This window comes from Sebastes fasciatus, chromosome 10 (assembly GCF_043250625.1).
Source record: "Sebastes fasciatus isolate fSebFas1 chromosome 10, fSebFas1.pri, whole genome shotgun sequence".
NCBI classification, from domain to species: domain Eukaryota; kingdom Metazoa; phylum Chordata; class Actinopteri; order Perciformes; family Sebastidae; genus Sebastes; species Sebastes fasciatus.
The window spans coordinates 14499014-14521111 of record NC_133804.1 but is presented as its reverse complement, the minus strand read 5'-3'; the positions used below and the strand labels follow the sequence as shown (position 1 = coordinate 14521111).

Below are 22098 nucleotides of genomic sequence, written 5' to 3'. Positions count from 1 at the left end.
ATGTAAAGAATGGGAACAATCAGACGGGATGGATTTTGCTTCCTTATATAACTGTAAGGGTCGTGAAGGGTTTTCTGTGCTGTGCTGGTTATTTTTCTGCAGACATTCACCACCTTATTGAGAACATTTTTGTGTTTGACCTTGAGAGATTGATACCAGCAGGTTCATGGTGCTGAAAACATCTCAAGGATCCAATATCCTGAAATGATAAACTAGGGACTGCTGACTACGATGTCCAGCTTCTCACTGCCTTTGGTGCGGCTGTCATAATGTGCATCGTCTGACAGTGACATGTTGGGTTTTGTTTGTATGCGCCTCCACTGCATCCACTGTGTCTGTCTAATGACATCCAATGAAAAAACATTCTGGTCTGGTCCTAACAATCCATCTCAGCACAATGTTTTTTCTTTATTTTCCTCTTTTTGGTGAAAAATGGCCCATGAGCTAATGAGCTCTAATTACTGATGATGGCTAATTCTATCTGCCATGAGACATCTCATGATGTTACCATAGTAACACAGCGGGTACCAGCCTTGTGGGTGTAGTGTTGATATATGGATGTTGTGTACAATATGCTACCCATTAATTATGACAAATGACAATGACAAAGCTGCAAATGCTCAAAGGTAACAGTATAGTAGTATGTCTTTGGGTTTTTTCCATTTTGCCCACACCCTTGTTGACCTTGTTTGAGTGTAAAGGTTAAAATGGACAGCAGTGTATTTCTGTAGATAAGGTAAGCATCAGGTGTGTATGATACGATCAGACTTCTAAGAGAGAACAGAGAAAAGGCTGCGTTTGCTTCGACAACAGAAATAACCTCAGTGGAGAGGTGTGAAGGAGAAGGAGGCAGAGAAAAGAAGGTGCAGACAGACGCTGTTTGCACAGGGCAAATAAGAAGCGTTACAATGTGTGTCCAGGGAGAGGGGGGAGCTGAGAGGGTAAAGAATGCAGAGAGGGTGCTGTGAGAGAATAGTCTGGATGAAATGGACAAAGAGTCAGGCTCTGTTTACTGAATATACAAGTCAGATGGTGGCTGGATGGCAGAAGGAGATGAGGTTTAAAATGAGAGTGAGTTGAAATAAAGGAGGGAAATAAGCATCATTTACTTGAGATGAAGAGGGATGGGATAAAGGGGTAGAAAGGTGGGCAGCCTTCTAAACATTGGGATATTGATTAATTCATGGAAGCAGGCAGTGAAAGGATCGGACTATCTGACATTTCCAGAATTCACAAGAGCAAAGCACCAGCTAGCTAAACCTGGCAAGACATTCAACGATCAGTTAGCTGAACCTGAAAGTAATTGCGGTTCACTTCACCAAAGCAGATGACTTCTCAGAAGACAGAAACATCGCATCAATTAAGAGATCTGCCAGGGCCCCTGAAGGACCAAAACAATAGAAATGAAACATCTGCTTCATCAGCTTCTTCAAGCTGAATTCTTACAATGTGATACAGTCATATGGTGCCACTCCCTTCATAGCTTTTCTCACATCTGGCTTTGCAATTGCTTTAAAAAAAAAAAAGGATTTCTTCCAAGAACAAACAAACATTTTGGGTAGAAAAGTCACGACTGTCTATGCAGGAGATCAACTTCCTTATCCTCACTGAGACCTGGTAGGAAAAGAGTTTCTTACTAAGACATTTTATTGGACTAATAAAATCTATGCACTGACTTCCCTCCAGTCAGATAGATACATGTGTTATCATGGATCACACTGTAGCTGTCAGCAGAGACAGACATCTGTTCCAGATGTTTACCCGAAATGTATAAGTTGCCCAAAACCATTTCTACTGTTATGGTTAAACGTCTTGTTGACACATGTACTGTATATTTGCACATATGCCGCAACCCACAGCAAAAGGGATTCTTTTAGTAATTACTTGTCGATAAAAGTCGGTAGCTTTATGCTTGAGCGATGGAGGGATAGCTTGTATTTCAATAATGAACATGTGTTCTATTCAACTATAGCCTCCGGCAAGTACAGTTTTATAGACTTTTCTAGACAACAACAGTGATGTTTTTATGATGCAATTGGAATGACTCATGTGCGTGAGACAGGAGGTAAAAAAAAACCACAACAATGATATTATAATGAGCATTGACAACCTAACATAAAGAAACTAACAAAAAGAAATGGACAGTCATCTGTACTGAACCCTAAAATATGTCAGAATTTCCATATGATGCAATCAATCCTCACACATTCCAGCTCAGTGTTGCAGCTTTGAAAGTTACACCTCAGTAGGCAGAAATGTTCAGCGTATCAGAATTTCTTACTTTTTCCTTTCCAATTATGGTGCCATAAAAATAAATAAATAAAAATGCAACCTTCTTTACCCATCCCATACTTTTTAAGACTTCAAAACTATTTTAAAATGCAAATCTTACTTTGAAATAATTGTTTCATATTATTACATAGTAATAAATATACTTTCACTTTTGATATTTTTCTCTATCTGCCGTTCTTCTGTTTGAATCAGTATTTGTGGATTATGTGACTCTGTGGAAAAACATTTCCACAAATCAATAAATTGTTACCCCTCTTGTGTACAGCCTTTCCACACACCCTTTCTTTTGTCCAGCTCTGCGTTGTGTAAGTGCTCTTTTGACACATGCAGCTAAAAAAAGCCTCAGTGTCTCTGGACAAACAGATCCACTTTGGTGTCCGTAGCGGTTACAGAGTCTAATTTATTACTATGGTCCCTGCTATGTGCAAGCTAATGAAACATTTACCCCTACTATTACAAGAAGCACCACCGGGCCTTGTTGGTGCTAATTAATATCCTCCTACTTTTAAGTCAGATCTGATTCTTATCTTGGATTCCATGTTCGACGTGTAAAACAATCCTCCTGGGTCACTTGTAAGAAGCAGTGGGAGACGGTTACGTACGTGTTCTCCAGGTTCTAGCGAGTCCACATCTCGCTCTGCCTCCTGCTATCAAAGCTGCGGGCAGTCTCTGTTTGAAACGTACCATTTGTGCAATTATAGAATGAATGTGGATGTTTTCCAGCCCATTATAACTGGAACATTGTGCTCGACAGGAGCAGAGTATTTCAGTCTGTCTGTGTTTAGAAAGTGTGATGAGATATTAAATGAGGGCATGTTTCAATGATTAGAGTGTCATTAGTTTGCTCAATATCATATAATGAGACCTACACTTTATATCCGTTCATTGAATTTGAAATAATATAAATAATAAAAGACATCATAGAGAGGGAAAATATAGACATACAGTATACACAATGAAATATCTGGATCTGGACAGATATTTATCAGTCGTCTCCAACATGTTCATCATTACTGTCATAGCAGGATTACTACCAGTGCAGAGACATAATGGTTCAGTCACTATGGACGCCCAGCTATCACCTTAGTCATAAAGAAACAACAAGTTTCAACCTCTGTTACTGCCCAGCTGAGAGGAGATAGGAAGAAGGCCCACACACTACAGACTAACTTATTAGCTTACTCCTACTCGCACAAACAGACATGCAGCAACATGAATGAACAGGGTCACACAGACCACAAAAACAGGATACCAAAACTAAAATTGCATTGGCAAGAACCTAAGCCTGTGAAATAATGATAACACAGGAGTTAAACATTACTATATGAAGAGAATGAGTCACTACCAGTAACTGAACAAAGCTTAAAGGAAGGCTAGTAGCAGTTTGCAGCAATGTTTTCATGAGTGGGCTGCGGTTCTGTTGCTCTTTTGCACGCACAGGTCACAAGCGCACAGTTGACACGACACACATTCCTGCAAGTGCTTTTATATTATTCAAATAAGATCCAAAATACTCTCAAAATCTGCTTTGCAAATGTTTTTTGAGGGAGGAAATGTATTACACATATTTGTTAAGGATACACACAATATTATATGCAGCACAGTATGGCAATATTTTGCATGGCAATATTGTATCAATACATGGACGTCAAGTATCAATCTTTTATTATATAAACTATTAACCTCTTAATAACCCGCTAGTCTGTGTTTCGGAGGTTGTAGCGGGCTCAGTCTTAAAGCTAGAGTGAAGATAATGGTATCATATGAAACTAAAAAACCTAAGAAATCCATTGGTACCATTTCATGTTATCTTGTCAGGATGAACAATAAATATTAGTCCAGTTAGTTACACTAAATTTTGGTGAGGAAAAACTGGCATGGCCATTTTCAAAAGGGGTCTCTTGACCTCTGACCTCCAGATATGTGAATGAAAACTCATCACAATAAATCTTATCGCAATACTCAGCATATCTCAAAATGTTTAAAATCGCGATAAGATCATATTGTGTGGCCTCTGGTGATTCCCACCCCTAGTGAGTAACGTAATCTGAATGTAAACAGAAACTTTGTTTGTTTACAAGAAAACTCGTCAGGGCACCTTTAAGGTCGTCCAAATAATTGTAAATGTTGTAACCCTAGCATTTAGCAACCTTTTACAGTGCATTCCACCAACAATTGTTGATGTGCTTTACCCGTACGTGGAAAAGTGTGTCACCCCATGGACAATACAGTGATCAAGTGTTGATGCAACAAATGTGTGCGTTAACATTGGATTGCTGGAATGAATGCACAATGTTTGACAGCAGATACAAGTTGGTCCAGTGTTTGGCTTTTAATAGGCTGCCTTCAAGTTGGGTTATTGAGGTTGTTAATTCAGTTGACTGGGTATATTCTGTTGAGTCAAAGTCATCTGTACAAGAGTGTAAATAGGTGACAGATTTTAAAGAAAGGTGGCATGCTTCAGTTGATGAGGTCAAAGAGTGTAGTTTCAGTTGTATTAAAAATGTTATCGTGGACAGATCACTCTGTGCAACAGTGAATGGAACATCGATAATGTTATGCATTGATGTCCTGACACCAATCTGTGCCCCGAGTGTAAAAATCTTTGTGAACATTTAATGTGTCAAGCACCCCAGGTTTATGTTTTTTCATGTCCTGCTGTAATAACGTAAAAGAGTGTTTGAGAAAATTACTTTGCAATCATTTTTTAATGGAGCAATTTTATATATTAAAAAACATAGTCATTATTAGAGAGGGTACAGCCATCATTAAAGACGACTCACAGTGCACATATATAATTTGTTTATTAGTTTATTATCACTCTATGCAAAATAGACTTCATGCCTAGTCATTTGCACTCTAATTTTAATAAACAATAAACTACAGCCCTGGCTGTTTTATGTTATTAGCAATCAAATTAAAAGAGTGTGAAACAAGGTGGTATTTAAAAATGCTGATATTACATTATCAAGGGCACCGCAGTATGAACAGAAGCAGCACGAACACCAACCTGTGAATCTGAATTTAAACAACAAGGAATAGGTAACAATAAGGCATTAAATAAAATAGGGGGAAAAAAAGAAGTTTTGACGGAAAAGGTGTAGGCTGAAGCTTAAGCTTATTATACCTACCCTTTTTACATAGCATATTCTAATATGCAACTCATTTACTACTTACTTTAGGCTATACAAAAACAAACCAAAACAATAACAGTATCATGTTCAGCTCTAAAGTACATGGATGCAATGAATAATGATACCACTGAAAACTGAACTTCTGTAGCTGACGGATTAAAACATTTGTGTTATGAATTAATGAATATCTAAGCCAAATAACACCTATGTGCCCAATTCACTCACCCACACACTACTATTGTTAACAGTATTTAAATATGTCTTATGGTATTTAAATCTATTATTCATCTATTACTAAATTTTTTTATTGGTCACACAGGCCATTTTATGTACCAACACTGAGGCCGAGCATCAGTGGGTTATTCAGCTTCTATACTGTGAACAGCATTCAAATCGTTTGTGCTTTTGTGCCTCTCAACAGGGCTCTCAACCCCTGCTTAAGAAAAGGCCCTCCTGTCCACCAGTCAGCGTTCAGAGATCGTAAGTACACATTTCACCTTCCCCTTTCTCCAAGGTTTTTATGAGCCAAAGCTGCAGTTCCTGAAGGATCCCTGTGTTAATATCACGCTGTGAGATCATTTATATAGTAGAAACCCCAATTCAAAGAACATGAATCATGCAGAAAAGATTTCAAACTCCTTCCGTTTCCGTTTGATCAAACAAAAGGCTATAAAACGTAATCTTACAGAGGATTAAATGCTAAATCCTTTATCAATGTGAGCCTATAAGCAAAAGCTATAGAGTTAAATTGAGCTTAAATGTATAGCCTCTTTTCCGTCTCGCTGACTGATCATTCTGTTTTAATAGACCATTCAAAATAAGTCACGCATAATTATTCCCAGTGCTTTACCCTCTAACCCTCTCTGTCTTTCTCACGAAACATAAGTTACATCCTGTTGGAGGTTAGGAACTCTGTCTTGGTGGGAAGCCTCTGTTGTCATGATATTGCAGTGAAGGTGTGATCACACACACACGGCGGCGATTTGAGCGTGTGTGTGTGTGTGTGTGTGTCCTCTGCAGCTTTTGCTCACATCTGCAATTCTGCATTGATTCGATGCCAGTGAGCAGAAAGCTGATGCAGAGTTGTGGGTTCTCTCTTATAGCTAGGTACATCAGCCAATGACTACGGCCATTACAGGATGTGTGTGAGGGAGTTTAATAATGCAGCAGAGTAAATGACTGCAGTCAATACAGTAATCAAATTTGCTGCAGTCATGAGTAATTGCGTGGAAATGTACTTTTATATACAATAAATATGCTATCATAATTATCACAACAAGGTTTTTCAATTTTAGAATTAGATATGTTTGTTTCTTCATTATTATTATTATTAATGCAGCACAGTGTACTAAACGCTGTATTTTGCGAAAAGGAAACACTCGTCAACATTTGGAAGCTGTCCTTAATTAGCATATGAAAGACAATGATCACAAACATCAAAAACATGTTGTTTATCCCCAAAGCACTTTGGGATTATAATCAATCACAGGCGCACTTATTGTCTCAAAGAGGTGGCCACTTATACTTGTTAGGACCCCCTCTATGCTGAATCACTGCCGTGTACTTCATCACCTTGCTGTTCAACAAATGAATGTGTGTCAGTATCAAGGAAAACTGAAATGAAAAAAAGCCTGCTGTGCATCTTCTATTTCATCTTAGAGTGGGCAGCATGCTGAGCAACAACATTTTTGGGAAGATGTTAAGATTGCCAACTTCCCATCAGGACCTGTCAAAAAAAAAATAACATTCACACTCACAGTGTAACATGGCTGGATATATGTGTAAAGATGTCATTTTATCTCTGCAGCGGAATAATTTATACTCCCCACATAGACTGTAGTTTTCAAAAGCATGCTCTATATATCATGTGGAGCTAGCACAGCAAGCTAACGTCTGCAATTATCTCAAAACAAGACTACGGGCCCAATCTTACACCCAGCGCAAAGCAGGCAATGCAGTGCACAGTGCACAGTGCACAGTGCAATGCAACTGTAAATGCTAGATTCAGACCAACACAGTTCTCATTTTCACGCCCACGTTGTGTATGTAGCAAATGTACTTGCACCCATCTGTGCGCCCATGGTGTGGTCAGGCGCATTGCTATCTTGAGGCAGCAGAAACTGATTGTGCCATTGACCAGCAAAAACCTGGTCTTCCTGATGACCTGCTCTACCTCTGAGCCACAGCCACCCCTGAGAACTCCCCTTCTAACAAAATGTGTCACGATGAATCCACAATAGGTAGGCACAGAGTGTAGACGTAGGCTACTTCAAAGTTTTGTAGGCCCTCTCTCCCTAAACGGCGGCGATTTGAGGCTGATGTCTCCGAGCATTAGCTGTAAGCTTCAAAGCTTCATTCATAACGTTAACATTCAAATTCTAAATCAACATTTGAATGCTGCATGTCTATTTGTTCTGTTTAAACCCGGTATTTCTGCACAGTTGCAGATAAAGGTTAGGCTACACTAATATTATTAGTGTTGTACCATTTGTAGGATGAGATTCCAGTGGTGGCGGCATAGGATTATTTCCGAATTGTATGATCCAAACATTTCCAATAACTCCAGAGCGTTGTAAAGTCCAAAAGTCAAAATGTATGAAAAAAAGATAGATGTTGTCATTTCCAAAATTCACAACATGTTTTTATCTAACGAAATAATCTGCTTCAATCCACATTTGTTGGTGTTTAGCCTTTCAAAAACAACATTTTCACTGCAGAAAACCGCTCATATGACAATGCTAAGATGATGATGTTTAGCAGATATGATGTTTTGCATGTTTACCATCCAAGTTTAACTTGCTAATTTGCACTAAACCCAAAAAACAGCTAAGGCTGATGGGAATTAATTCTGCAGGTAAACCAAATCATTGGACCAAAAGAAAGGGCAAGTCCTAAATATCTCAGTGCCGCTGGAGGAGAGAGGGCAGCGCTCTTCACCATTTCACAGAGATCTAAGCAAACTGTGCTGAGTGGAGGAGGCCACAAAGGACATGGTGTACCGGTGATAGACAACATAGATATAGCAACAAAAAAAAAAAACTCTGTGATCCGTCAGGGGGAATATAAACAGCTACTCAAGCATATAGAAGGTGTTGCTATCGCAGGCAGGGAGAGGGCTGTTTGTTTTTCACCCGCGCCTCTGTGTGTGTGGTATGCATATGATGCGTATGCTGGAAGATTCCTATGTGATCTGTTGCCCGGGCTTTAATGATCTCTGAATGCATGTCAACGCATGTTGAATAGCTCAGATTTACAGAGCTACCGTTACATCATCAGAGACACTTCACAGACACCTAATAATATGCAAATGTGGTTAAGCTGGAATTTATCGGACTCTTACCTTACATTTTCTTATTATTTGCCTAAATGATGCATAAACTGATACGGATTCTGGGATAAATGTGGGATTTACCTGCAGAAAAGACTTGATGAGCAACATGAGCAGCTAACAGCCACTAACCAGGACCCCATTGAACCATGTGAACCAGCCAGAGGCAGGTTCAAATAGTTTTCATCAAAGATAGATGTAATTTAATACAGTGAAGCTGCCGTTTAACATTGAGTCACCATCTCAAACCACAATCTTCTCTGGCTAAGAGGTTTCTTTTACTCTTTTGCGCCGGTACTGATATGGGAGCTGACCCGATTCAATGGTTGTATTGATCAAATAGATTGAATAATAGTCCGCCGTTCGACTTTATACTGAGGAGATCTCTCTATCAGACGAGCTGAGCTCTGTTTCAGGACCACGATGATTCCCTGTTGTAGCAAATACAGACACCCTGTTCAAAGCCGACATCAGTCAGACAAACCCATCAAAGGCCAGGCTGGATATCCTAGTGGGGAGCATTTACCAGTTAAAAACCAGCAGATTGATCCTCAACCTCTGATAGATTCCTCTTATCTAGACACCATGACCCTCGTCTCGCTTCATCCCTGACCTCTCTGTGCAATCTCCCACACTCGACATTTACTCAGGCTTTCTTCGACTACTCCACCTCTACTTCTCCCTCCCTCCTGTACACAGTGGATACAACTTGTTTTCTTCTACCTGCTCCTTGTAGTTAAATGCTCTGCGATGGTGAGCTCACAGCAGCCATCAAACGTGGTGAATTGTTTTTTATCTCTGGCCCCTTGAGCGGAGAGGCTCTGAGGTCTTTCTTCGCCTGTTCAGATAGAGAGATGCCAGCTTGTTTGGGGGTGCTAACACAGCTGGGCTCATGCCAACATGTTGACATCAAGAGCTGTGGTAAATATTGAAGCTGTTGCTAATCACCACTGGCAAAACAGTCAATCACAGGTAGATTGTCCCTTTTTTTTAGAAAAAGCTGACTGATTTTAGGCCAGGTCTAATTCTGAAATCCCTTTCTGGGCTCTCCATGCTTGGTGATGCTGCTTACTAATGTGTGTGTGTGTCTTACAAGTGTACATCAGTGTGTGTGATCATCTCCAGACTCATCAACATGGCGCTTCTCTCCTGTCACAACACTGTCTGGCGATGAGCGGCTCTGTCACACTGGGTGACACAGCACTCCAATTAATCACAGAGAAGGACCACTAATGAAGTCATTATGTATTCTGAGAGTTTCATCTTGACAACCACTTTTTCCCACTAAAGAAATGACTGATACAGAAATACACGGAAAAAGCTTAAAGGCATCGTGGTAATGGTTTAGCAGAAATGGAGTTTGACAAGTGAAATATAACTCTGAACAGGACGTGGCTGATGCAAAGTGTTGCTCCGTCTCTGCAAGTGTTTAATTCCACTCCTTTTGCTTGTTAATTTTGGTCTCACCTCTAAAAAGTCAATTGAGATTTGCCTGCCTTTTATTTTAATGGGTCCAAGAAGTGCTGCAGTAAACTAGGTCAGAAGAGTTGGATTTGTATCCAACTTTCCTCTTTCCTTGCTCCTCAGACTACTGATGTAATATATATCCACATCAGATAGTCTGTAGTTTCAATAGTCTGTTCACATCAATAATGCAACTCATGAAACTCTACACATACAATATCGTCAGATATTAATGTTGAATTAAGTTTTGGCAGTAGAAAAAGTCTTCTAACTCCTAACCGGTCCCCTAACCTTAAAGTGGGAGTAGGCAGAATGTTTTGGCATCATTGAGCAGAATGTCCATAATAAACTTTCAGCATATTGTAATTCAAGTGTTCTGAGAGAAAACTAGACTTCTGCACCTCCTCATGGCTCCGTTTCAGGCTTTAAAAAATCTAGCCGGTGATGGGAGACTCTGGCCAATCACAGGTCATTTCAGAGAGAGAGAGCGTTCCTATTGGCTGTTCATTCAACGGAGGCAGCTGTCAATCACTCGCTAACTCCAATCAAACGATCAAACTAGGCAGCGCTGATCAAAAAGAGAGTTTGCTCCGGCTGGGTATTTCCTCAACTGATCTGGTAACAAACGTTCTCATTTAACAGCTTAAAAATACACTACAAGATATTTCTGAAAACATTTGAGGTGAGAAATAGGCATTACAGTAACAGAATATTGATTCATATTTGATCAGTGCTGCCTAGTTTGACCGCTTGATCAGAGTTTGTGAGTGATTGACAGCTGCTCAGAGACGGCAGGCTCCAGCTCGGCTCTGATTGGTTGTTTTCCTCCGGTCTGTGAAATCTTGCAGATGCCATTAGGAGCACCAGAGGACACAGAGGCACATGATTTTTTTCAGATTACCTGTCTCATGCACTACTGTCAGGATATAGTGACCGTTTTATAAAAATAACTTCTTTTAATCATATTTGCTCCATTTCTATCCACTACAGCTTTAATCTCTGATTTAATTAGATATTGGACTGGACTTTACTGATCCTTAAAGGAGGGATTACATATAATTTGACGATTTAGTATATGAGAAACTGAATGCATATTATACAGTGGTACTGAGATTAAGACGCAACAGAAATATCTGTGTATACAAAATGGAGAAATAGTATTCCCAACTGAAGTGATACAATTATATTTAATCGCTATAAATGATCTCTGTGGTGTGATAATAGTCAGAGATTTTTGTTTGTTTGTTTTCTGTCTGATGTTCTGAGCTAAAAATATCGTATTCCCAATGCAGGCACTTCTTAAGTTGGTCCAATTGGATGCTGGTTTCCAAGACTTAAATGAACAGAAGATGCTCTAATGCAGAGCACAGAGTAATGCATGAACACTGTAAAATGAAATGCAGTTCTGTTTTTACAAACTTCTCTAAGACCGTTGATCCAATAATCTCTGAATTTGGCATGTAGCCTCTTTGGAAACTCAAAGACTTAAAGTTATTAAAAGACTGTTGGCACTCCTAATTGTTTAGCTGCCCTGGGCGAAACAAAGTGAGCCTGAACTTGTGGAAGCAAAGTTCAATCTTCAAACTAGAATTGTATTCCTCCGCCAACCAGTCAAGTTACAGTTTACAACCACGTCTGTTTGAAATGTCATCATTTCATCACAGTCACAGTGTCACAGTTACCACCAAATTCTAATCAGCTCATCCTTGAGTCTAAGTGGACGCTTGTGCCAAATTTGAAGAAATTCCCTCAAAGCGTTCCTGAGATATCGCATTCTCATGAATGCGACAGAAATGAGGTCACAGTGAACTTGACCTTTAACCTTTAACCACCAAAATCGAATCAGCTCATCCTTGAGTCTAAGTGGTAGTTTGTACCAAATTTGAAGAAATTCAAAGAGAAATTGTCACCAGCGTTGAGATATAAATACTTGACATGACAGGTCATTTTGTAATCCTCCCCCGGCATACCCAATTTCCAGAATTTTCCAAAGTAAATGCCACTTTGCTAATCAAATACTCTTCGCTCTATAATACTTAATTCAATTTCATTTTTCAGCTTAGTACAAATCAAAATGCAGCAACACTCGGCAAATATAAAGCACTACACCGCTGAGTTGATCCACAGTTCCCACGGCGCTCGGACCTGCCAAATGCTATTTGCAGATACCTTTTTTTCTGAAATCAGCAGCTTGACAGCAGGCAGGGACGCCCACACAAACATAAACACATGCATATGCATGTTCGTGCACATTAACACAGAGACGGCAAGAGAAAGAGAGAGAGAGAGAGAGAAGGACACAGAGAGAGTGAGAGAGAGAGACAGAGAGAGATAAAGTGGAGAGGAGAAACAAGCAAAAAATGAATCCCAGACAGACGTTTGTAGTAAAATACATATCTTATATGATAAGAATTAAGGATGGAGCTGCATGCATGCTGAGATGCCAAACTGTCTGAAACACACACACACACAAACACACACAGTGATAACTCCTTTCTTCTAAATCAATCCTATTATTTCTTAAGTGATACCATGTGACATGTTCTTTGATAAGACAAGTAGAGCAATAGCCTTACACACGCTATGTGCATCATGCCGTTTCATACATCACTATGCAGACAAGTATGTTCGTATTCATGTGCTGAGAACAGCTGAATAAATAAACCAAGCTTTGTACAAATTACATTAGCATTTCTATGTTAAACAGTACGGTATGTGCAGTTAGAGAGACATATCTTGATACTGTTCATTTTTGCAAAAGGTAAAGGATGAGCGGGAGAGAGAGTGAGAGAGAGAGAGAGAGAGAGAGAGAGAGAGAGAGAGAGAGAGAGAGAGAGAGAGAGAGAGAGAGGCTTTGTTACAGACCAGTAAGAGTAAGAAATGATGTTGGTGTAGAGCAACATGTAGATGTAGTCTCGGGGGTTCGTACAGTGCATCGTCTTACTCATAACCTCTCTTCGCTCCTCAGCCCTCAGGCTTACAGCCGCTACACCGTAGAGACGCTACTTTGCTCCTTGCTCCACAGGTTGCTATGGTGATCACTGACCTGTGAAATATATGTAAATCATAACCTACCACAGAGTCCACAGGTATTTTATTATGTTTTGTTATGTAATGATGGAATGGATCAGATGTACTTTTTACATAATTGGAAGAGTTTAAATGATTAGTCAATTAATTGATTAAGAAACATGTTTTTTGAGAGATGAGATTAAGAAAATGCATCGGCAACAATTCTGATGAGTGATAAGTTATTGTCATTTTTTAAAGCAAAAAACAATACAAAAAAATCACTGTTTGCAGCTTCCCAAATAATATTTGCTATTTTTATAGTAATAAGGGCTGAACAATTTTGAAAAAAATATCTAATTGTGATTATTTTGACTGATATTGCAATTGCATTATGATTTTAATTTTAGAGGGAATGATCATTTTTACATCATTATATTCATTTTCATTGAAAAACATATTAAAATGATTATCCTGTGGTTTCTGTGGGGATCTGTATCAAACAAAGATGTTTTCTTAAGTCTTAAGTTTCTTAAGTGCCTTTAACAAATATTGCACCTCCTGCGATTTGAAAATGACACTAGGACATATTGCGATTTTGATCAAATTTAAATTAATTGTGCAGCCCTAATAGCAATCTATGACCTGAACTAAGGCTGCAACTAGTGACTATGTTCATTGTCGATTAATCTGTTGATTAATTTTGATTAACCGATTAATTGTTTGGTCTATTAAATGTCATAAAATGTTGAAAGATGACGATCAGTGTTTCCTAAAGTCCAAGATGACGTCCTCAAATGTCTTGTTTTGTCCACAACTCAAAGATATTCAGTTTACTGTCATAGAGGAGTAAAGAAACCAGAAAATATTCACATTTAAGAAGCTGGGACCAGAGACTTTTGACTTTTTTGTTCTTAAAAAATTACTCAAAGCGATTAATTGACTATCAAAATAGTTGGTTATTAATTTAATAGTTGACAACTAATCAATTAGCAACATCCTGAGCATACCTACCAGCATAACGGGGCTTAATGTATCTGCACACACTACTGTTCACGTATAGCACAGAAACACATGTTGGGCTTGTATCTACTTGCTCAAAGACTTTCTGTTGTTATTCTGTTTGTCTGTGTGCTTCTCACACATAGACACACACCCACACATGCTTGTGCACGTGTGTGATGTAAAGACTTTCTGGAGCATGAAATAAGCTTTCCTGGGGAACAGTGAAGACGACAGGGGCTCATGTCCCCTCGCTATTTCTTAATTAAGTACACGCAACGCTCATCTTAAAATCGTAAATGTCACCTCAGAGCTTCTGGCTACCGTTCCGGTCCTCCCTCTTGGTTGCGGCTCTTAAGTAAAATGCTGGCGCAGTCTGAGTAATGCAGCACTTGGCCACACTCTTAATAAGATACTCCGGGTGAAGGGCTCTGTAGCTACAGCGGGTCATTCATTATTTTCTAATCCCGAAGATAAACTCGAGAATGAAATTTTGTTTCGTAATGTCAGAGTGAAAAAAAAAAGCTCATGCTGTGTATCAACTGTCAAAACACTGAACATTTTCCAAGAGTTTCAGGGAAATAGATTCTCTTTTCTCCCCCCTCTACTCCTTCTGCCTCTATATCACACCCGAGGATGTGTGATGTTGTTGTGAGCAATGTGTGTTTGTGTGCACGTGCGTGATGTGCTGTGGACTGTGATGAGCCGAGAGGAGGCAGCTCAATGATAAGAAACATATCGGTGTTCAGCACCTGCCTTCCTTCCTGCCTGCCTCCTGACTGACTGACTGCACAAGCAGGATGCATGTGGAGCCCCCTCTCACTGTCGCAGCGAAAAATCCCCAAGACTATAATGACGAAATTGAGTGCGAGTGTGCAGACTTTAAGGCTTTGGTTTTGCCAATGAATGCATTTTCTCCTTGCGTGCCGCGGAAATTAACCATCAAACAAATTTTAAATAGAATTTTCATCATTCGTTGTTCTGACTTCATACATGTGATCAATCCTGAGGAAAGTCGTGTCTTTGAAGACGAAGCAGCCCCTATAGCCTCAAAAACAAACAATTTTGTCTGAACCCTACAAGCCCTCAGTGCATTTGTCACTGTGTAACAAAAAGCAGCAACTTTGCTGACAGGTAACAGCTTCTATTCTCCTTCCAGCTTGTTTTACCTGTGCTGTAATAGCCCTGCCAAGTTCTCAGTACATACAGCTCCTATTATAGGGACACAGTAAATATCTCGTGTCTTTTCTGCTGCACCTGACCTATTACCTTGAATGGTTCGTAAGCACATAATTCGTCTTTCTAGCCACCGCTTGTGCTCCATTTAGTTTGTGACTGCAGCTCAGTGGAGCGGCAGAGAGAAGGCTATAAATGCCATTTAGTGCACAGTATCACAAGGCACAGCTGTTAATTATCTTAATGCAATCAGACATTTGTTTGTCCTTGGTTCGGCGTAAAAGGCATGAGCATACGCTTGTATGCCTGCAGGCATCTCTCGCTCCTGACGTTGCTTCCAAAGCAACCACGAACACCAACCACGGTGCCTAATTCTATTAATTGTAAACTGTATTCCATGCATGTTTTTCCCCCCCACACAAACCATGGTAATGTAATTTACCCGCCCGATCCCTGACTTCCTTCCTTTCTTTTCCCCCCACATCCAAACACGTAACACTGTATAACCTCTCAGTGCCCCTGTCAGAACCACCACCACTTTGCAATCAACTTCGCTTTCTCAAACTTCACACACACGGCAGAGCCCACGCTATCGCATAGTGCTGAAGATGGAGTAGGAGACGAGCTGCGACAGAACCGGTGCCTCGAGGAGAGAGGTATGGAGCAGCCAGGGAACACCTCTAAGCCACTCACCGCCTCAAGGACATTCACAAGTCCTCTGCACGTCCTTTACTATAAGAGAACCATTACTAAGACGTGAAATTAAAGATTAAACGTTAGATGAGTCATAAGCGGCATCTTTCATCATTTTATGACAAGTCTTTGCACCTAATTATGAAAAGATGGATACAGTTTAGTGTGTCACCGAAGAGGTAGAAAAGGAAAAATAATATTCCTGAGTCAAAGAAGTGACAAGCTTACACAAAAGAGACCCACGCTTATTATCTGTGACTCAATTAGACTCATATTTATCCTATTCTCGCCTTCACCAGCATGACACAAATGTTCCCCAGCGCACCACCCTTTATACAATGCAGACGATTTTACCGATTGAACCCATTCAAATGGCAAAAGGATCGATTGTGACAGGCCACCCGGAGCTTTACCTGCAATCTTGTTGATTATCTCCACATTCACATCGATTATCATGTGGTTCCCCCCCCCCCTTCATACTCAGTTATCACTCTGTGGTTGCTGATACGGAGCTACGGTATTGATCGCAGCCCATTAACGGGGATAAAAAGTGCAGTCGCAGCCCGATTCATCACGACTCATAGCGGAGCCATCGCTCAGTGGGCCAGCTACACTTGAAGTGTGACAGGGGGTATATATGTGTTGTCAAAAACAAAACAACAAAAAGTAAAAGAGGAAATGATATGAGATGCTATCTTCTGAAAATCTGTATATTCGGCTCTATTTATTGTACTGGTTGGACGCCTGTAGAATTAATAACAAAAGCAAAATCTCACTGGGCTCTGTGCTGTGCCATTTTGCATCCCCAGCTGGAACAAACAAACAAACATTTGGTGATGAAATGGTCGATATATCATCACGGCTGCGGAGGGACAGTGTCACCGATTGAAAGCAGTGGCTTAGCACTAAGAAAACTTCATTGAGCGTATGTATTTACTCTTTGTAAGATATCAAGGAACCGTTTCTTTCCAATATTGAACACCCCGACTAATGCTAGCGAACAAATTTACACCTGACAATGACGGCCGCAACCAGAGTTGCAAGCAGTCAGCGGTTCTGCTTCAATGTGGCAGTCAAGCTCTTTTAGATATGTGCACCACAGCAGGCTACATATTCCTCTCCTCTCCTTTGCCCAGGGTGCATTAAATGGATTAAAAGCACTGAGAGCAGCCAAGCATATATTCATTTCCTCCACACTGAGAGTGAGAGCAGCAGACAGCATATTATGGAGTGTCACAAAGTCCCTGGACCATCTCGCCAGATCAAAGACGGAAGATTAAAATCTTCACAGTAGATACAATCTTCTTCATTAAGCAGCTTTGATGCAGCACTGTTTGTTTGCTTTTTGCCCAACATAAGCAGGAGATAGCACACTCAGGGAGAAAAGATACGAGTAACAATGTATCCAAATATAATGGTCAATAAACTGTGCTAAAAGCAAAAAAGATATGTTTCTCTAGAGAGAATTTGGTTATAAACAGTTAGAAACAAAGAGTAGGTCTATGTTGTGTAGAGTATGTCGGCTGAGTATTTTTTCGCACAATTGATCACATTCAATTTGCGAAACTGAGCATGTCTGTATTGACAATACAGGTATTGTAATCATAGACTATAAGAAGTGGACTACTGTTTTGAAGCACAAGCAACCGCTGAACAAGACATTTTTAATGTTACAATTAACGTTCATGAACTGAAAACACACTGTGAAAGGTTTAAAGTTCTAAATCGAAAACACGGACAACTCCGAGACCGGACAACGCCGTGGTAGCGACCTGTCAATCACAAGGTAGCCGCGCCCTAAAGTATACCCTGCTTTATGGTCTATTTTACTCCAAAGTGGACCATAATTTACTAAATGAACATCATGCTGTATTGAAGAAGACTTGAAACTAGCGATTGAGACCATAAACTCATGTTTACAATGTTTACTGAGGTAATAAATCAAGTGAGAAATAGGCTCATTTTCTCATAGACTTCTAGGAGTCGCCCCCTGCTGGTTATTAGAAAGAATGCACGTTTATGCTGTATTGAAGAAGACTTGAAAGCAGCGATTGGGCGCACCGCTGCAAAGGGGATTTATAAAATGGTTTATGAGGATTATCTTGTTTTCATAATAGTTGGAAGCTAGATTGGTAATTGAAATTGAAATTCGATAAATTGACCAGCAATTCATCCTTGAGTCCTGGTGGACGTTTGCGCCAAATTTGAAGAAATTCCCTCCATGTGTTCCTGAGATATCGCGTTCACGAGAATGGGATGCACAACCCAAAAACATAACGGCTCAGGCTACGGCTGTCACCGGCACGGAGGAATAAAAATTGACATTTGAATTTGTCACTTTGTTTAAGAAAGATGTCGTTTTTCGACAGACCGTGGCAACACATCAGAAAACCTCAAAGGGAACAAAAGCTACACAGTTGCTGCACAGTGGTGGACTTTGGATCCAAGCTGAGGCAGGAGAAGAGAGTGGCCCGGCTGAACCCAAGCAGGCAGGCAACAGGGGCATGGCAGCTCAGCAAGCCAGATAATTACACACCGTGATGGAGCGGCCACTTGGTATTCTCTGCACACCCACTAAAACATACCAGCACTAGATAAGTCAGCGGTAAGAGAGTGAGACAGAGGGAGACAGAGGGAAAGAAAGGGAGAGAGAGCTGCTCCAGAAGCTAGCAGACGGCAGGGAGGCTGGCTTACAAATCAACCGCTTAGTCTGAACCGGAGCCGTTCTCACGGACAAAACCAACACGCTATCTTACATTTATTACGTATAATCTTCACAAAGAGTCGAATCACCTCATGTCAATAAACACAAGCACTCTCCTGGCCAGAAAGCTGTTTAGCAAAGCGTATTAATGTTCTCTCTTTTGCTCCTTACGTTGCTGCGATATATACAAAAGGAGGAAATAGGACCCCGGGAACACCACTTTCTGTGCACAATGCATGAATTAATATTACAGAGAGGGAGTTTGTGGAAATATGTCTGAGTCAGAATATTTGTTTACACTGTGTGAGATGCACAGCTGAATGCTAGTCAGAAGCACAAATATAGAAAGTGGGGAGGGCGTGTGAAGTGAGCTGCACACTGCGGGAGAAGAGCACTTTATTGGTAGTCACAAAAGGGCGGAGTTGGGAGTGGCGTGCGGGTGATATCTCATGGGGTGGCAGCAATAGGAGGCAGCGGAGGGGGAGGCAGCCATGCTGTATTCGGTAGAGAATGAGTGTCACTCTGTGTCGTTGCGCTGTCAGGCGAGCTGCTGAGAGCTGTGTGCTCCACTGAAGGGTGACAGCGGAGAGACAGAGCCGCACTGCTGCTGTCACGGACACTCTCTGTTTTCAGCTGTGGGCAGCTGGCTGGTGCAACCGGCTGCTGGACCTCAGTGGCTAATCATGTCATTTTCACTACGTAAGAGAAAGCTTTGGCCAACTGTTAGCTAATGGTCTCATTTATACAACCCTTTGCACAAAAACTATGGAGGAGGCTGGAATTAATTTAGCAAAGGTCAGATGTATTAGCCTCTGGCGGTAGCTTGGCCACACTGCCAACACTTAAAACTTCCGTCTTATTTACAGTGCTTATGCAACTTGAAAGGTCAGGTCAGGTAAATAACAAGATAAATAGATTGGGAATGAAAGTTGACGTAGGCACACGGTCTGTACAGTGCAGAGTCCCGTCAGAGCACGGGCTGGTTGGGAGACTTTGGGGAGAGAATAACGCTACACAGGCCTAACTCCCTCCTTTCAGCTCCTGACTGATGAATCAAACGTAGTGAAGTGGAACCTCCCCAGCCTGAACATAGATTCAAAATAACCAGGCTGGGAAACTGCATCTCCTTGCCATCTGAGGAGGATTATTCAACTATGACAGCTGATTTTTTTTTTTTCCGCTCTGCTATATACACTTATGAAATATTCCTCATCGCTTATTTCTCTGCCCCATATTTCATTTTATATATTTGTGTTTTACTGCCCTGTGGCTTAAACTAATTCTGTATTGCTGCTCTTTTTTTTCTCACCACCACCGCGCTATCATTTAAAAGTAAGCAAAAACACATTCAACTATATGCACACAGAAGTGTCGGTGTTAAGATGTATAACAGATAAACGGTTAATACGTGTACGCATATTATTTAATTAGCTTCTATTCAATAATTCAGCATTATTTGATCGTTTTTTTTTTCATTTCATTTTAATTCATGTTTATTGGGCTAACAAGTAAACATCCGACTCAGCATATCCCACAGGGAGATTGGGATGTGGTTCTCCGTGTCTGCCTCTCATTTATACTGTATGTATATTTTCAATTCAGCAGACCAACGAGTCTCATGGATGAGTAAAGTGGACCTAAATGGACGGTTAAGAAGATTGCCCCTGTGGTTTTCGCCAAACCCCGGTGCTATGGAGATGTATAGCTCTACACTTGGCTGCTTCCTCCTCCCTTTAAGTTTAAAAGCCTACGGTATTCTCCCTGCTGGAATTTAGATGCAGCTCACAGAGGACAGGGATTACGGCATTATGTAATGCATCACAGGTATGCAAAACATTCCTGATTTTATGCCAAATTGTGGGAAAAACCTGCAAGAGTGCAAAGTCTCTATTTCACAGCATCAGATCATTTTATAGTAGCGTTGTATTCAGGAGCTGGGAAGGTGACTCTGACTATTGTATAGTTATGAGGGCAATGCAGAGGAATAAAAACAAGACAGCGTTTTGGCTTTCTTCAGACAGCACCGTCATGTTTGCCTTAATATTTATGACCTCTACAGGGGTGCCGCTGTCTCTGGACGGCATTAAAGTCTGCCCCTTGCCCTCTATAAATACTTTCTTTATGGCCTGGGGGATGTGAGGGAAAGTCGTAACAAGCTATTACATGGATGAGCTGCATTTCTTAACCTCATCCTCAGCCTTTTATCAACCAAGATCCTGCCCAGTGACCTGCAGAGACCGTCGGAACCGAACATCTGTTTGGTTAACCTCCTCCACCCGTCTTTCCTCAGTGACACCGTGCTGATCCGTCACAGATCGCTGTCCCTCCTCTCCATATGTGTCTGTCTGTTCGGCCGTACGCCAGAGAGAAGGCCGGGTTATTGATCTCAACTCAATGAAGCAGGCTCAAGGTCTTTACAGCAAAGCTATGTTTTAACTGACACTGCCTGAAGGAGAAAGCGGCTGTCAGACAAAGTTTTGTCACAGTGCGACAAGGTCTGAGCTGAGCTGTGGGGGCCCACTCTCAATGTTAATGGTGCAGCTTGGTAGAACTGAATTATGTTGTGAATGTAAATTGAATGTAAATCATATCACTGGGGTTGGCGCAGGACTGCACACTCCCAATGACTATGCTCAGGGACTCTGCCTATGATCAACAACAGCTGGTTGTATTGTATTACCATAGGGACTGATAGTGTCCCTGTGAGCCTGTGGGAGTCAACAGTTTACAAGGCTGCAATTATTTTCATTATTAATTCATCTGCCAATTAGTTTCTTGAGTAACTGATTAATCATTTGGTCATTAATACAGTATGTAGATATAAACGGCTCATTCCAAGGTAACAAAAACACAACAATTCGTATTTTCAGGTGATTCTTCTCCTGAAAGAAAACATACTTTACTGTGCTTGGTGATTATAGATCAATCAGAAAACTGAATATTTGATCTCCTAAATGTCAGAAAATGGTGTAAAAAATTCCAAGAGCCCAGGTGACCTCTTCTAATTACTTGTTTTAGCCAAACATCAGTCCAAAAAAAAAAAAATTAGGACTGTAAAAGTTAACGCGAAAACGATTTAACGCAAATTCGTTTAAACGCCACTATTTCTTTTAATACATTAACACAATCAATCTTTCGGAGGATATAGCAGGCTCAGTTTTAAAGCTAAGTGAAGACTATTACTATACTATATGACTGGCATTATGTAAAACTAAAAAAACCTAAGGAATACATTGGTACCAACAATGTCATACTAGCTTGTCGGGAACGAGGTTAAATAACGCTTCAAACTTGCG

The 22098-nt window shown here is 40.6% G+C and overlaps 1 protein-coding gene across 6 annotated transcripts in view; it reads left to right on the top strand.

Annotated features, from left to right (window-relative positions):
- frmpd3 (FERM and PDZ domain containing 3) overlaps positions 1 to 22098 on the top strand; it is an 89809-nt gene that overhangs the window by 36475 nt on the left and 31236 nt on the right. For 5 of the 6 annotated variants that reach the window (XM_074648355.1, XM_074648359.1, XM_074648357.1 and 2 more), the window contains exon 2: positions 5848 to 5906. The exons of the other annotated variant lie outside the window; for it this stretch is intronic. The gene's annotated coding sequence lies outside the window, so the exon portion shown is untranslated. The remainder of the gene's footprint in view (positions 1 to 5847; positions 5907 to 22098) is intronic. 6 annotated transcript variants of the gene reach the window in all.